The 16996-nt window shown below is 37.1% G+C and overlaps 1 protein-coding gene and 1 pseudogene across 1 annotated transcript in view; both read right to left on the bottom strand.

The window, feature by feature from the left end:
- The window catches only part of CWC27 (CWC27 spliceosome associated cyclophilin), a 199771-nt gene that overhangs the window by 65195 nt on the left and 117580 nt on the right, over positions 1–16996 (bottom strand). The window lies entirely within an intron of this gene.
- On the bottom strand, positions 6826–7729 carry LOC118016837 (annotated as a pseudogene).

Here is a 16996-nt window from a genome sequence, read left to right as displayed (position 1 = left end):
CGTTTATTTATTTTAAAAAGATCTGCTGCAAATTTTTTTCTTTACTAGTATAATGTATAACACCTCCTGCCCTTAAAAATGCTTTAATCTAACAGAAGTAGAACAAATAATTATAAAATTTGTATGGAACCCCAAAAGACCCTGAATAGCTAAAGCGATCCTGAAAAAGAAGAACAAAACTGGAGGTATCACAATCCCAGATTTCAAGATATACTACAAAGCTGTAGTATCAAAACAGTATGGTTGAGACACATAGATCAATGGAACAGGATAGAAAGCCCCAAATAAGCCTATGATTATATGGCCAATTAATCTTTGACAAAGGAAGCAAGAATATGCAATGGGAAAAAGACAGTCTTTTCACCAAGTGGTGTTGGGAAAACTAGACAGCTACATGCAAAAGAATGAAACTGGACCACTTTCTTACACACACAAAAAAATCAACTCCAAATGGATTAAAGACCTAAATGTGAGACCTGAAACCATAAAAATCCTAGAAGAGAGCATAGGCAGTAATTTCTCTGACATGAATCATTGCAACATTTTTCTAGATATGTCTCCTGATGCAAGGGAAACAAAAGCAAAAGTAAATGATTGGGACTACATCAAGATAAAAAGCTTCTACAAAGCAAAGGAAACAGTCAATAAAACTAAAAATCAACCCACTGAATGGGAGAAGATATTTGCAAATGACATATCTGATAAAGGGTTAGAATCCAAAATATGTAAAGAACTTGTATAACTCAACACCAAAAAAACAAATAATCCAATTAAAAAAAGGAAAGATGTGAAAAGACATCCAGATGGCCAACAGACACATGAAAAGATGCTTAACATTGCTCATCATCAGGGAAATGCACATCAAAACCACAATGGGATATCACCTCACACCTGTAGGAATGGCTAAAATCAGAAACACAAGAAACAAGTGTTGGTGACGATGTGGAGAAAAAGGAACCCTAGTGTACTGTTTGTGGGAATGCAAACTGGTACAGCCATTATGGAAAACAGTATAGAGGTTCCTCAAAAAATTAACAATAGAACTACCCTATGATCCAGTAATTCCACTACTGGGTATTTACCCAAATAATATGAAAATACTATTTTTTAAAGATTTTATTTATTTATTAGAGAGAGAGAGAGAGAAAAAGAGAGAGGGAGAGAGAGAGGGAGAAGCAGACTCCCCACTGAGCAGGGAGCCTGATGTGGGGCTCAATCCCCTGAGATCATGACCTGAGCCGAAGCAGATGCTTAACCAACTAAGCTACCCAAGAGCTCCTGAAAATACTATTTTGAAAAGATACATGCACCCCTATGTTTATGGCAGCATTATTTATAATAGCCAAATTACGGAAGCAACCCAAGGATCCACTGATAGATGGATGGATGAAAAGAACTTGTGGTATACATACACAATGGAATATTACTCAGCCACAAAAAAGAATGAAATCTTGCCGTTTGCAAAAACATGGATTGATCTAGAGGGTATATAATACTAAGTGAAATAAATCAGAGAAAGACTGATTTCATATGATTTCACTTTTATGTGGAATTTAAGAAACAAAACAAATGAAGATAAAAAGAGACAAACCAAAAAGCACTCTTAACTTTAAGGAACAAACTGGTGGTTACTAGACAGGAGGTGGGTGGGGCAGGTTAGGTGAAACAGGTGAAGGGGATTAAAAGTACACTTATCCTGAATGAGCACTGAGTAATGTATAGAATTGTTGAATCACTACGTTGTACACCTGAAATATAACACTGTATATTAACTATACTGGCATTAAAACAACAAGAACAATAACAACAAGTGCTTTAATCTAGTATAATATACTCACCATGCTATCAATAAACTATTTGTCTACACATATAAATAACTGCCTTGATAATCTGCAAAACAGTTATAATTTGCTGAATGCTTGCTATGCTAAGAAGTCTGTGGTTGGTGACATATATTATTTAGTATCTTAAAACAAATTTACTTACTTATTATTATTCCCATCTTATAGGTAAGGAAACTGAGCTCAGAAGTGACTTGCCCAAGATCGCCTATCCCCCAAATCATGAAGCCCTCATCTGTCTGAGGTAGGATTCCGTGAAATCATACTCCTCATCGTGCAGCAGAGGGGCTAAAATGTCTCACAAATGTAAGATTTTTGCATTTAGCAATTTAACTGATAAAAATTTTCTGCAATAAATGTGTTAAATTCTTTTTTTTCTTTTTTTTTTTTTTAGGGAGAGAGAGAGTGTGTGCAGGGGTGGGGTAAGGGGCAGAGGGAGAAAGAGAGAGAGAATCTTAAGCCTCGACTCGGGGCTCGATCTCACGACCCTGAGATTGTGACCTGAACCGAAATCAAGAGTTGGACACTTAACTGAGTCATCCAGGTGCCCCTACATATGTGTTAATTTTTAAATGATGTATTTGCCTGAGTAAAAAAATAGCAAAGGTACAAGGATTCTTGGTATTGGTTACAATTATGGAAGGAGAGAAAGAATAGAATGTACCGTGGTATGGGGACTATAATTATTCTATCAGTATTTCTCTCTGCTCTGTTGGCTGAGAAAGCCTAGGAGCAATAGGAATGAGCACACCTAGCACCCACATACTGATTTCTAAATACTATTCTCCACTAAAAGAAAACAGAGCTCCTTAGAAAAAAGGGTGATTCCAGGGCAGGGGCAAGGAAAGTATAAGTATAGAACATCTAGTTAAATCAGAAAATAAGGAAGCACTCAAAATAATGGCAAAATATCAAAAGAACACAGGAACCAGGCTGAGGGGGCTCCCACTGGCCAAATAAAATAAAAATATTTATTTTGAGCACCAAAATAAATAATGATAAAAACAGACTATAACCCATGAAATAAGATTCCATGATATACTTAAGTAAATGGAGAAAGGACGATTTTTTTTTTTAAAGATTTTATTTATTTATTTGACAGAGAGAAAGAGAACACAAGCAGGGGGAGTGGGAGAGGGAGAAGTAGGCTTCCTGCCGAGCAGGGGGGAGCCCGATGTGGGCCTGAGCTGAACGCAGACGCTTAACCGCTTAACGACTGAGCCATCCAGGTGCCCCGGGAAGATCTTTTTTTATAATGGAATGCAAAGTATAAATATAAAAGGAATGATGGAGTTAGAAAATGATCAGTGAATGCTAAAACTAATGGGTAAAAGTTTGATGAGATCTGACATATTTACACAATCTTAAAAATTTGCTTATAACTAAATTTGATACATTATCCTAGCTTGGTTTCTGGACTAGGAAAAAAACTAAATAGGTCTAAAGGACATTTGAAAAACAACAAAATATGAATTTTGACTGTGAACTAGATAGTAGTATTATATCAATGTTAAATTTCTTGATCTTGATAATTATATTGGTTATGTAAGAGAAAATCCTTCTTTTTAAGAAATATATGCTTAGGCATTTAGAGGAAAGATCTATCACTAAGGTGCAGTCAAATTGTTCAAGAAAAAAAATTATGTATATATACAAACATATATACATACATAGAGCACATGCAAATGTAACAAAATATAAGCCACTGGTGAACTGAAGTAAAGATATATAAGGGTTCATTGTATTGTTCTTGTAACTTTTCTCTAACTTTAAAACTTTTTTTAAAAAAAAGTAATCATCTCTTCTGAGACTAAGGGAGACTAAGGAAAAATAAATTTTTCTAGGCTTAAAAAAAAGAGATTTAATACTATTCAATACACAGGTGACCCTTGAACAATTTGGACATTAGAGGGGCAGAGCCCCAGGGCAGTCAGAAATTTGCATGTAATTTTTGACTCCTCCAAAACTTAACTACTAAAAGCATACTGTGGACAGATAATATAAACAGTTGATTAACACATAATTTATATATCTATTATATACTATATTCTTACAATAAAGTAAGCTAAAGAAAAGAAAATGCTAAGAAAATCATAAAGAAGGAATACCTTTACACTACTGTACTGTAAAAAAATCCATGTATAAGTGGACCTGGTCAGTTCAAACTCCTGTTGCTCAAGAGTCAACATATATCCAATGAACAGCTCATTTATAAGACCTGATGCTGTGTCCTACAGATTAGCTAGAGCAGTAGTTCTGAGTGTGGTACCCATACTGAACCTGCACAAGCAGCTTTACTTGAAAACTTGATAGAAATGCAAATTATTCAGGGGCGCCTGGGTGGCTCAGTCAGTTAAGCATCTGCCTTTGGCTTGGGAGGGTCCTGGGATCGAGCCCCACTTAGGGCTCTCTGCTCAGTGGGGAGCCTGCTCCTCCCTCTGCCTGCCACTCTGCCTACATGTGCTCTCTCTGTCAAATAAATAAATAAAATCTTAAAATGCAAATTATTCAGCTCCACTCCAGACCTATTTATGTTCTACTGATAGATATAGGGCTGTAATAGGGGATAAAATGATATACCACTTGAAATCAAGATTATGGAGCAGAGGTAGATGGTTTTTTTAAACTTAATTTCGTATGCAATGAGACACTACTAAAAGTTTGTGGGCCAAGGAATAACATAATAAGTATATTAAGATCACTCTAGTACCAGTGTATGGAATGGGTCACTTCTAGGGAGATTCTAGAGGAAAAGACCAGTTTAAGTTTCTTGTAATAGTGCCAAGAAAGATGTATTAAGACCCTGAACTAGCCTATGGGACGAAAAGACAATAGATGAGAGATGCCACAACGGGTGAGTGCCTCAGAGTTATCACTTGGCTGAATGTGACACAGGCTCAGGGTAAGGAACCAAGTATAAGGACAAGGTGAGGGGTGAGGAAAAGACGAGCGCCATTAAAGGTTAATGAGGTTTCAAGCCTGGATGGCTGATAGAACAGTCTGGATGCAGATGAATTTAAGGAAACTTCCTATAGCTGGGCCTTTTAAAGGCCAAGGATCCCAGCCTAATAATCTTATAAAAGCATGTTCTTCTAAACAGTGTCAAGTAAGGAAGCCGGTGAGTCCAGCCTTATGATTCTATAAAGCATGTTCCTGTAAACAGTGTCATGTAAGGAAGTGTTTTTCAGACTTGCAGATTTTAAAGATTTGTAAACATTCCAAACAAGCTTTAATGGATGAGTTGCTTTTTAATTTTACAAATTAAGAACTTTAAAAAACACTTCTATTAGCTGTCGCGAGTGTAACTTGGTAAAACCACTCTGGAAGAAATGGCAATATCTAGAGGAGCCAGAGGTGTGCGTACTCCACAGCGTATGGTTTGTGCATAGCGTATTTGCTAAGAACATACATCAGTTCAATCGGGCCTCTGACGTGTCCTACCTACAGGATTTTGGACAATTTATTTAACCACTATAACTCAGTTTCTTTATCTGTATAATGTGGATAATAATAGTGTCTATCTATTGTTTTGAGAATTAAATAAATACATACGAGACACTTAGAACAGTTCTTGGCACACAGCATTGGTAAACATCTGCTATTACAATTACGATGATAATGACAACCCAGACCCAGCAATTCCATTTCAAGACATATTCTAAAAAAACTCTTGTTTATATGCACAGGAGAAATGTATAAGGGTGCTTTCTGCAAAATGTTTAAAGTAGAAAATACATGGGAACAACCTCAAAGTCCATGAAGAGGAGAAAAATAAACTGGCATAAGCATTCAGTGACTGTATCATTTAAAATGAATAAACATGTACTACATTTAAAAACATGGATAAGTGTGGAAAGCATAATGTTAAGTAAAAAAAACAAGGCGTGGTCAGACACATGCCATTTGATACCACTTATATAAAGTGGCATACTCAACAATATTATTACCTTAAACAGCTACATACAAACCTATGTAGTAAAAGGTTAAAAACATGCACAGGAAGGAAACACGTTCACTTCTGGGTAGTGGATACTTTTGTGGGAGAGAGAAATGAAACTGAAGAGTATACAGTGGACTTAAACAGTATCTGTAAAGTTTGTATTTTAAAAAAATCTAAAATAAATACAAAAAAATATGATTTGGGTAAAAAACCAGGTTAAATCCCTGTACTTTTCTATGTGCTTAAAATACTTCACAAGGTAAAGTCAAAAGCAAAAGAAAAAATGACAGTCCACCAATATGTTTTAAAAAATCACAACATTTTAATGTTTTTATTTTGAAATAATTTTAAACTTACAGAAAAGTTAAATGTAATATGGAGTAATACGAAAACTCATATTTTCTCTGCAAGATCACCAATTTTTAACATTTTACTGCAGGTTTTATTTTTTCTCCCTTTGCATGTATATTTTTTTCAACTTGAAAATAGTTTGCCATACATCATGGCCCTTTACTCCTTAATACTTCATTTGTAATTCATAAGAACAAAGATAATCTTTTAATGTAACTATAGCTTGGTTATCAAATTCAAAAATATAATACTGATGCAATACTTTAATATACCACCCATATTCCAATTTGGTCAAGTACCCAATAATGTATTTTTTAGCATTATTTTTCCCTTTGTTCCAGGATCCAGTACAGGATTATGTACTGTGTGTAGTTTTGATGTCTCTTTTAGTCTCCTCAGCCTTTCTTTGAATTTTGTAACATGGACATTTTTCAAGAACACAGGGCAGTTGTTTTTCTTTTCTTTTCTTTTTTTTTAGAATTTCAGCAACAGTATTTTTATTTGTAAATCATGCACAAAGGCCTATGAAATAGGCTTTCTTAGAACAGACCCATCTTGGCTAACTCAGTGGCACAATTCAAAAGTGAAAAATTAAGATATATTCTTTGTACAGAAGAGTCTTTAATAAACCCAAGGAATGTTTTCCACCAAGATACAAACTAGACCCTGGTTTTGCACGCAAAGGCTGATGACTTTTATCACACACCAAGATTTGCTTTAATAGTTAAGGGACAGCAGAGTCAGGCTAGCAAAAAGTCACCAAGACAACAACACATTTCCATTTGAGAGTAGTCATTTATTAACCGACCAGTTTACAAAAATAATCATGGTAGATACCTTAGTTCATCCTTCTAATAAGCCTATTGATGTGGTCTTCCCTGTTACCATCATCTCCACCTTCTACAAAATGGGTGGTCTTTTTCTTCATTCCCTCTCGTGGAGAAGATAATTTAAAGGGCCATAAAAAGTTGTTTGCTTCTTTGAAACGTTTTCCAACAGTATAGATCTCGTGAATCAGATCCTCCATGCAGATGATGCCATATTTACCAAGAGATCGGGCAATCAATGTGTTATCTGTCAGGGCAATTCGCTTCTTGTTGATTTTGCCATAACCACGCTTGTAGATCAATTCATTCACCGACTTCAGGTTTGGGTACCCCCATGCTATATAAGGTTCCACAATCCTTAGCATGTTAACTGAAGCCTTGTTGAGCTTAACAAAGGTGCCATTGAAGATCTGGCAAAGGCGAAGAAGCTGCAACACCTTTCAAACCTTTGGGCTCACACCATTGATACCTCTGATCCTGATGACAAATGCCAATTTGGGTTCCGCAGGTACGTAGAAGTTGCCAGCTTTTCTTGCCATCCTTGCCATTCGAATCTCAGTTCTGTACATCTGCCTATATTCCTTGTGGTAATGCTTAGCTTTTTCATATATAAGCTTCCTTCTTGCCTTTCGAAGCATCTTCTGAGCAAACTTCTTCCTCAGACGCTTGATCTTCAACTCTGCGAAATTCCTTCACTTCTTAAGGGTTTCTGGCACAGCGGGAACCTTCTTTTTCTTCTCTTCTGCACCCTCCATGGTTCCAGCCGGAAAAAGAGAGGGCAGTTGTTTTTCTAAAAAACAGTTTGGGTTTGTCTGATGCTCCCTTATAATTAGATTCAGGTTATGCATTCCTAGCCAGAAGACCATAGAACACTGCCTGATTTTGTGTTCTTCTCAGGGTATCATTAGGAGATATATGTTGTCCCATGTTGCTGATGTTAATTTTTTTTTTAAGATTATATTTATTTATTTTGAGAGAGAGGGAGAGACAGAGCACAAGCAGGTAGAGGGGCAGAGGGAGAAGGAGAAGCAGACTCCCCGCTGAGCAGGGAGCCCGATGTGGGACTTGATCCCAGGACTCCGGGATCATGACCTGAGCCAAAGGCAGAAGTTTACCAGACTAAGCCACCCAGGTGTCCCGCTGATGTTAATTCTGATCAGGCACCCAACTTGTTACCTGGTTTCTCTTATGTGTTTTATGTTGCACCTAATAAGCAATCAGGGAGATTTAAGATCATGGAAATATACCGCTCTTCATCAAACATTCCCTCTAGATTTAGTATCCATTGATGATTTTTGCCAAACCAGTCTTTACTATGAAAATAATAATTTTCCAACTCTACCACACCCTTCACATTTACTGGTTGGCATCTTACTGTAAGGAGGAGACTTCCCTTCTCTTCTAAGTATTCATTCATTTGTTTATAGTATTATGAAGTCATGGATTCCTGTTTTTCCCCAATGGCTTAAATTTCATTATTGTCCTCAGTTATTACTTTTTGGATCTTTTTATTGAGATAAAATTCATTTAAGATAATTCATCATTTTAATTTGTATTTTTAGTATAATCACAGTATTGCACAACAATCAGTATATTAATTCAGAACATTTTCATTGCTCCAAAAGGAAACCCCGTATCTTATTAGCAGAAACACTCTTAGCAGTCAGAATTCTCACCTTCCTGCAGCCCCTGTCAACCACTAATCTTTCTGTTTCTACAGATTTGCCTATTTGGGACATTCCACATAAATGGAATCATACAACATGTGGCTTTTTGTGACTGGCTTCTTTCACTTAGCATAATATTTTCAAGGTTCATCCATGTTGCAGCATGAATCAATACTTTATCCCTTTTCTTGGCTGAATTATATTTTATTATATGGATATATCACATTTTTTTAGGTTGTTTGTCTTGTTTCCACTTGTTGGCCATTATGAGTAATGCTGCTGTGAACATCTGTGTACAAGTTTTTGTTTGAACTTGTTTGTTTTTTAAAGATTTTATTTATTTATTTGGCAGAGAGAGACACAGTGAGAGAGGGAACACAAGCAGGGGGAGTGGGAGAGGGAGAAGCAGGCTCCCCACTGAGCAGGGAGCCCATGTGGGGCTCGAGCCCAGGACCCTGGGATCATGACGTGAGCCGAAGGCAGACGCTTAACAACTGAGCCATCCAGGCGCCCTGAGCACTTGTTTTTAATTCTGTTAAGTATATACCTAGGCATGGAATTTCTACATCATATGGTAATTCATTGTTTAACTTTTTGAGAACTGTTAAACTTTTTCCAAAGTGGCTACACCCTTTTATAATCCTACCAGCAATGTATGAGGGTTCCAATTTCTCCACAACTTTGCCAACATTTGTTAGTTTGTTTGTTTCTTTAATATTATAGCTATTCTATAGAATATGTGTGTGTGCATGTGTATGTGTCCTTGTATTTTATTTTTTCACATAAAAGGCAATATATATATATATATATATTACATAGCATTTATATAGTATATATTGCTTTGCACTTAGTTTTCCCCCTTACTTTCAAAGAATAAAAAAAAAAAAAAAGATCCTAAAAAGGCATTTTTCAGTATACCCCTAGGAAGGAAGTGGTAAATTATGACTTTTTTCTGCCTTTATTTGAAATAATCTGCTAATAATCTCCTTTCCAATGCTAGCCTTACTGGAGACTGCTAAAAGGAAAAAAACAAAAACAAAAACAAAAAACAAACCAAGCCATTCTAACTATGGAAAAAAAGCAATATAATCATTACCTAATATATTGAATATCTGCTCTTTTAAATGTTTATTTGTGCTGCACAAGAGTAAAAACTGTATTTCAGAAACACAGCTGGGACCCCGATGTTGTCAGCCTGAAGAGGCAGTGGTGATGGGTGACTGTTGACTTCTGAAAGAACAATTCTGGTACACTTGTGAAGCTGGGAAGCTAGATCCCAAGAATAATTAATAGTTGTGAATGAGGAGAGACAGGGGTTTCAGAAACTGGTTAACAGTGGAAGCAGAGTTTAGAAGGGAGCACATAGAAGAAACAAGGTTAAAACCATATCTTTAAGGTTGGGGACTAAACGAATACATTGAGACAGAAGGAAAAAAGTCAGTGGATATGGAGAGACTTCTGCAAAAGGACAAGGAGAAGGAAAAGTTTCTGAAGACTGTGGGAAGGGGTGGGGGGCTGGGTAGTCTTGAAAAGAACTAGGGTCACTTTGTCCTGAGAGAAAAGACAGGCTGGAGAAGTGGGTGGGAAAACAGAAATTCTGTGGTGGAGAGAAGTTCATATAGATGGTCTTTTCAAAAGAAGAAAGATGAGGTAATCTGTACAAGGTTGGGGCAGAGAGGCAGGGTTGGCACTGGAGATGTGAAGACTGTGGAAAATGCTTGGCACAGAGAAGCCATGTGGAGAACACAGTACAGAATGAACAATATAAACATGACAATCTCTGTATTGGAATTTCTTCCAGCTTTGTGAAATGATGTAACTGTTCTGAAACTCTTGCCATCCTTCTATTATTGAACTAAAAATTTTAAGCTATCCCATAAAATTACAAACAATATATCAGTTCAAGTAAGAGTTGAATTTTAAAAAATACTGCACTTGCTAAATCTGAGTTAGAAATATGCATATTTGTGATTATTATATACACATATTTTATTTACATATTATTTTAAACTAGTAATAATATCAAATATCTAAAGAATTCTATTCGCCATTATAAATACTTAACCAAATGAACTAATTTGAAGTTTAATGTTCAACAAACATTGCTATTACATAGTAAAACTCACCATTTTTTGAGAACAGTTTTTAGGAATGCCTCTTCATTTTTAGACCAAATCAAAGTTAGCTGACTGCTCAAAATATAAAATGGCAACGAATCCCAGCTCAGAGAGAAGTTAAAAAGTAACAAAGTCAAAGAAGCTGCAAAGGCATTCTCTGGGATAGCTTTGGACAGGAAGTAGTATAATATATTCTTTCCCTCCCTTTATTTGAAGTCTGCCCTGTAGTAATTTCCTTTACAACACTAATCTTAAAACACAGAGATATTAAAACAAACAGTCTTTCTGTCAACTTAAAACTGGCAGAACTGGCATCACCTAACATAATATTTGTATTTATTTTCTTTATTGCCAGTCCCTACCCACCCCATTGCCAACTCCCAACTGGAATGTAAGGCCCATGAGAACACACACTTCATCAATTTGTTCTGTTTTATCTTCAGTGTCTTGAATGAGGCTTAGAATATAGTGACACTCAATAAATATGGATTAATGAACAGAAAATCAAATATAGAATCCTAATGCACATAAGGAAAAAGCAAGCCTAGGAAAAACAGGTTTTTATGACGTAAGTGGTATCAGCATTGTGGATTACTAAGAACTGACTCTACATTTGGTTTACTAGATCTTTGCTAAATATCTAAGATATACTAGAGTCAAGAGTATAAAATTCCTTGTTAAGGTAAGGTTAGAAGCTTGTCTTAAGTAAAATAAATGGTTTAAAGTTTTATAAAGTATGTATATTTAGTTAAAATTGTATTTACTCTTTTTTTTTAAAGATTTTATTTATTTATTCATGAGAGACAGAGAGAGAGAGAGAGAGAGAGAGAGGCAGAGGGAGAAGCAGGCTCCCAAGGAGCAGAGAGCCCGATGCGGAACTCGATCCCAGGACCCTGGGATCATGACCTGAGCCGAAGGCAGACGCTTAACCATCTGAGCCACCCAGGCGCCCAAAATTGTATTTACTTTAATGAGATAAATACTTATTGTGAACTTTCAGAATTTATGGTATAGAATGACAGATAGGATTAATATAAGGAAGAATATGGTAGGTAGCATAAGAAATTCACTGAGATATCCAAGTAAATGTGTTTTGAAATGTATCTGAGGCTTGGAGCTAGAAATGTAGACTGGGGAGTCATCTGTTAAAGGAAATCAATAACCTATCTTTTGTGGGATTTTGAACAGAGTCTAAGGGAGTTTGGAAAAGGTTTATAGGATGTGGAGTGTTTGAGATAGGACATGAAGGACAAAAATTCCATACTAAAATGGTGGAAGGTGTTCAAGTCAATGGGATTGCATAAGCAATGGGACACACACCAGAAAGAGTATGGTGTAGATCAATGATGCATGAAGGCATTTTGGGGAGAAAAAGGAATATATCTGAGGAAGTAATGGAAGAAAGGACTTAAAATCTGTAGTATTGCAGATCTCGAGGATTCTGCATGTAGTTTGCTAGAGAACAGGATGGGCATAGATCAAGGGTTTTTGCTTACTTTATCTAACTAATCCTCTCGACAATCATGTGAGGCTGGTATTACCGTCGTGGTGGACACGCTTCTCCCCGCACTCCTGAGTCCATGTGACTCTAGTGGTTCCGACCCTATCTCCGGCTTGAGAAATGGCATGTGCCTCAGGACTGGCCAGTTAGAGCCTTTAATTCCACAGCTACAGTTACTGTCTCAGGGATGGGCACGTGACAGGATCAGTGACAATGAGATGGTAGGGGATTTTTGCTGAGACTTCTGGGACAAATGGAAGCATCCTTGTCCACTGGATTAGAATCTGGGAGGATGTGAGGAGTTGCTGTTATGACTACTCAAGCCCACGGAGAAAGCCTGAGTGGCACAAATGAGGGTATGTATGTGGGGGATGGGGTGAAAGCAGAAACAAGAGATGGAGATATAAAGAGAAAATCTAGGCCCACTTGACATTATTTTAGCCTCTAATAAAGCTGTGCCTAGAGTCAGTTCTACCTATAGTCCCCAAAGAAATTTTTTTAAAAATATTTTATTTATTTATTTGAGGGAGAGAGGGAGAGAGCGTGTGTGAGAGAGAGACAGTGAGCACCAGAGGAGGGAGCGGAAGAGGGAGAGGGAGAAGCAGGCTCCCCACTGAGCAGGGAACCCGATGTGGGGCTCGATCCCAGGACCCAAAGGCAGATGCTTAACCGACAAGCCACCTAGGCACCCCACAAATTTTTCATTATAGGCCTTTTTAACTATTTGAAACCATAAGATTCCTAACTAAAAATGTCATTCCCATTTTACAAATGAAGAACCTGCAGGACAGAGAAAGTAAGTAATTTGTCCAAGACCACATAGGTTTTAAAATAACAGACTTACAGCTCTAACTCATATCTGATGGCTCCAGGCTCATGCTGCTAACTATACATTTTTTATATTTTGTTTTCATACATATGTGTGTATGTGTGTCTAAGAAAGAGGGAGAGGAAAAAAAGTCAGAGCTTGACTTTGATTCGTTTATTTTGGCATATAAAAATAATTACTACTCATTGAACATAATGCTAAGAACTTTACATAAATTTCCATAGATGCCAGTCATTACCGGCTTGTCCATACCCACTTCTAATAGAATCTTTCTTATTCACAACTGCTGTTCCCTCTCTTAGCCTCAGACGCTGGGGTCGGGGATGGCATATGAGCCAGATATGCTCACAAAGGACTATGACTTGTGTAGCTAATCAAAATATGAGATGGGCCAATCAGATTCCTTTCTTGCAAATAATGGTGAGACTGAGCCAGTTGGTGATACACAAAAGGATGAGCACATCAAGAGCTGGGGTGGTCATTTGAGACCATGTGCAACACAGAATTCTAAAGGAGAATAAGAACAGAAGACTGTGCAGAGAGAGAAGAGTACAAGGCAGAGAGAAAGGAAAGCAGAGATACAAAGGGAGAAGCAGATTACATAGCTTTGAAAGGAGAACAGCCTCAGTTTCTGATCACACTCTACCTGTCTACTCTTTGGCTGTGGTCTTTGAGTATTCATGGGACTCCATTGTGTTTACAAGAACCCCCCCTAAAGTAGCTTGAATAATTCTTGGACAATGAAACCAATAAAGTACAGACTAGAACAAGACATCATCGTAGTGAATTATCACAGTGAATTAATCCAGTAGGTAATTATTTTCAAGATAAAGAAGCTGAGATTCAGAGAATTTAAGTAAATTTCCTGAGGGAAACAACTAGTATGAGATGAGGCTAGGATTAAAATCCAGGTCTATGTGCCCTAACTTCACAAGTATAAGACTAACTGGAATAAGGAAACGTCAGAGACAAGGAAAACAAGAAGAACTAACTTCAATATTTTAGGAAGAGGTAGTGAGAGACACACCTAGAACAATGGATGAAGTAGTGGAAATGAAAAGATAGGGACAAATGTCTGGCATGTCTATCGGGGTAGGGCTAAGGGGTGAGTGAAGAAGTAGAAGAAGCCAAAGGTTATATGAATTTTTTTTACCTTGGCTGATCGACAGAACAGAGGTGCCATTAATAGTACTAGTGGGGAGATTAGGTCTGGGACTTGTTTTTGTGGGGAATAAAATGCACTTAATTTTGGTCATTATTAGTTTTAAGTCAACGTATTTAAAAAGGGAGTTGAACATGTGGGCCTAAAGCTCAGAAAAAGGGATTCGGGAATTATTTTAAATAAGTGACTTCAATGAAATCTTTATAAAACTAAGTAAATCATTATATATTCAGGAAAAAAAATGCAGTACTGTACAAGTACAAACCTTTAAATTCAGAGATAAAGACTATATTTAATCCTAAAAAGAGACTGTTTTAGATGTCTAATTTTACTCTGGCAGTATTTATGGTGAGAAATTTATTGGACCCAAATGACAGAACAAAGCAACCGAATCTGGTTATTTAGTTCTATATAGTCAGTGTGCATGTACACACATACACAAACACACAGACACACACATGCATACACACACAGACATAACTAAGCATTTGTATCTTTAATAATGTTTTAAATTGTACAGCAAAAATATATGGATATAACATAAAAAAATGACTTGTTTTATGCCTTGCATTTCTCCATGGAACTTAAAATCCTTTAACAGACATTATCTCATTGTTTTAAGAACTGTTATGAAACGATCTGACATTTATATAACACCATTCATACTCAATAATCCCAAAGAGCTTTACAAACCCTGGAAGAATGACTTTGCTCATGTTCAGTATGCAACCACTGAGGGATGGAGGTGGGATGGGTGGGTAGAGAAGTGCACAGGACCGTGGTAGATATTCTGTGGAACATAGCAGTAACATTATAAAACCATTTAAGAAAGGAAGTGAAAGACATTATTAAACAGAAAACCATAAAGAGACAAGCAGAAAAGATCCAAGGTAAGATTATATTACGTGTGTTAAATTTGAGAAAAATATTAATACCAAGTGGTCTTTTTTTTAATTTTTGTATCTTACTAGAATAATATAAAGATATCTTCAAGATAAAAAAAAAAACTGAGTATCATCTGCTAAGAACTCCATTTCCTCTTTTTTCTTAAAAGATTTTATTTATTTATTTATTTATTTATTTATTTGTAATCTCTACACCTAATGTGGGGCTTGAATTTATAACCCCGAGATCGAGTCACATGATCCACTGAGTGAGCCAGGCAGGCGCCCCAAGAACGCCCATTTTCTATAGTGATTTTTTGTGTGGGTAATGGTCTGTTTTCCAACTGTCAACCACATTGAGGATACTAAGTTGTTACTGATATTTTGAGGCTTCTCCTCCCCTCCTTCCTTTCCTTTTTGAACTGAGACTAGGATGCTGAAAAACAAACATCCTAGTTTGTTGGATGGAAAATGGAAAAATAAAAAAGGGTTTTTTGCTTTGTTTTGTTTTGAATTTATCAGATGATTAGGGCTCTCCAGACGGAGAGAACCAATAGGATGCATATATATGTAGAAAGAAATCTGTTGTAAGGAATTGGCTCACAAGATTATCAAGTCTGAGAAGTCCCGAATTGACAGTTGGTAAGCTAGATATCCAGTTTGAGTCTGAAGGTCTGAGAATCAGCAGAACTGAGGGTTTAAATTCCAGTCTGAAAGCCACAGGTCTGAAACCCAAAAAGGGCGGACGTTTCAGCTTGATTCTGAAGGCAGGCAAAGACTGGTGTCCTCGCTCAAGGCAATCAGCAGGAGGAGTTCCCTATTACCTCAAGAAGGTCAGGCTTTTCTATTCAAGCCTTGAACTGTTTGGATGAGGGCCATCTATACTAAGGAGGGCAGTCTACTCAATCTACTGATTCAGCTGTTAATACCATCCAAAATCACCTTTACAGACACACCCAAAATAATGTTTGACCAAGTATCTGGGTACCCTGTGGCCCAGTAAAATTGATACATAAAATTAACCATCATTTCGGATAAAGAGCCTCTGTCCTTCCATGACAAAACTAACAGAATCCAGTTTTCTGAAGCATTTAAAGTCAATGTAATAATGTATTTAAAGAAGATGCTGCCAGATACCCTACTTGGACAAGGAAATATGCCAGTTAATGCCAAAAGGCTACTGCAGTACCCCAGTGTTGTCTCCTTTAGTCACATTACACATGATGGGGATTAGAGAAGATGAGTAGCACTTTGAGCATATGGGTGGAAGTAGAGGGAATTCAGAGGGAGAGCTGGACATCACAAAATACTACAAAACCAATCTCTCAGCACCAAGTCATGTGCTTATGTGGGAAAAGAGCCAGTTTTCCAGAGGAATGAGAACATAAGCTCGGAGCTACACTGGGGCTTTGACTATCTCTTTAGTCACCTCACAGTAATAAGGAGCGAACATCCTTATTAACTCTCTAAAAATACCACTTGAGGCCCTGGGTCTGAAGAGCACCTTTCAACATAGTGCTCTGCGTCAGTACAAATTTGCTACTCTCACCACTGCCACTACCACTGTTGCTATACCAAAGGTACCATATATTTTAGATACTGTACACTTTAAAGCTTACAGTAAACAAATGAATATACCCCTTTCACAAATGAGGAAACTGAGGCTAGAAGAGGCCAAGTGCTATAGATATGTTTTTGTTTGCCTAGTGTGTTTTTGACCCCTTCTTCTAACAGATTCTGCCCCTGATGACAGAGTGACACATGATCAATCAGTCACTGTCTGTCTCCTAGGAGCTGGGCGCTCTAGAAAGAAGACAGGGTGAGTTGTCTAATGATAGATCCTGGAAACAGTCCAAGAGCTCTTGCATCCAAGGTCT

The sequence above is a fragment of the Mirounga leonina genome, unplaced genomic scaffold, assembly GCF_011800145.1.
Source record: "Mirounga leonina isolate KUSES-001 unplaced genomic scaffold, KU_Mleo_1.0 Mir_168, whole genome shotgun sequence".
Lineage (NCBI taxonomy): Eukaryota > Metazoa > Chordata > Mammalia > Carnivora > Phocidae > Mirounga > Mirounga leonina.
This window is presented reverse-complemented; position numbering and strand designations above follow the sequence as displayed.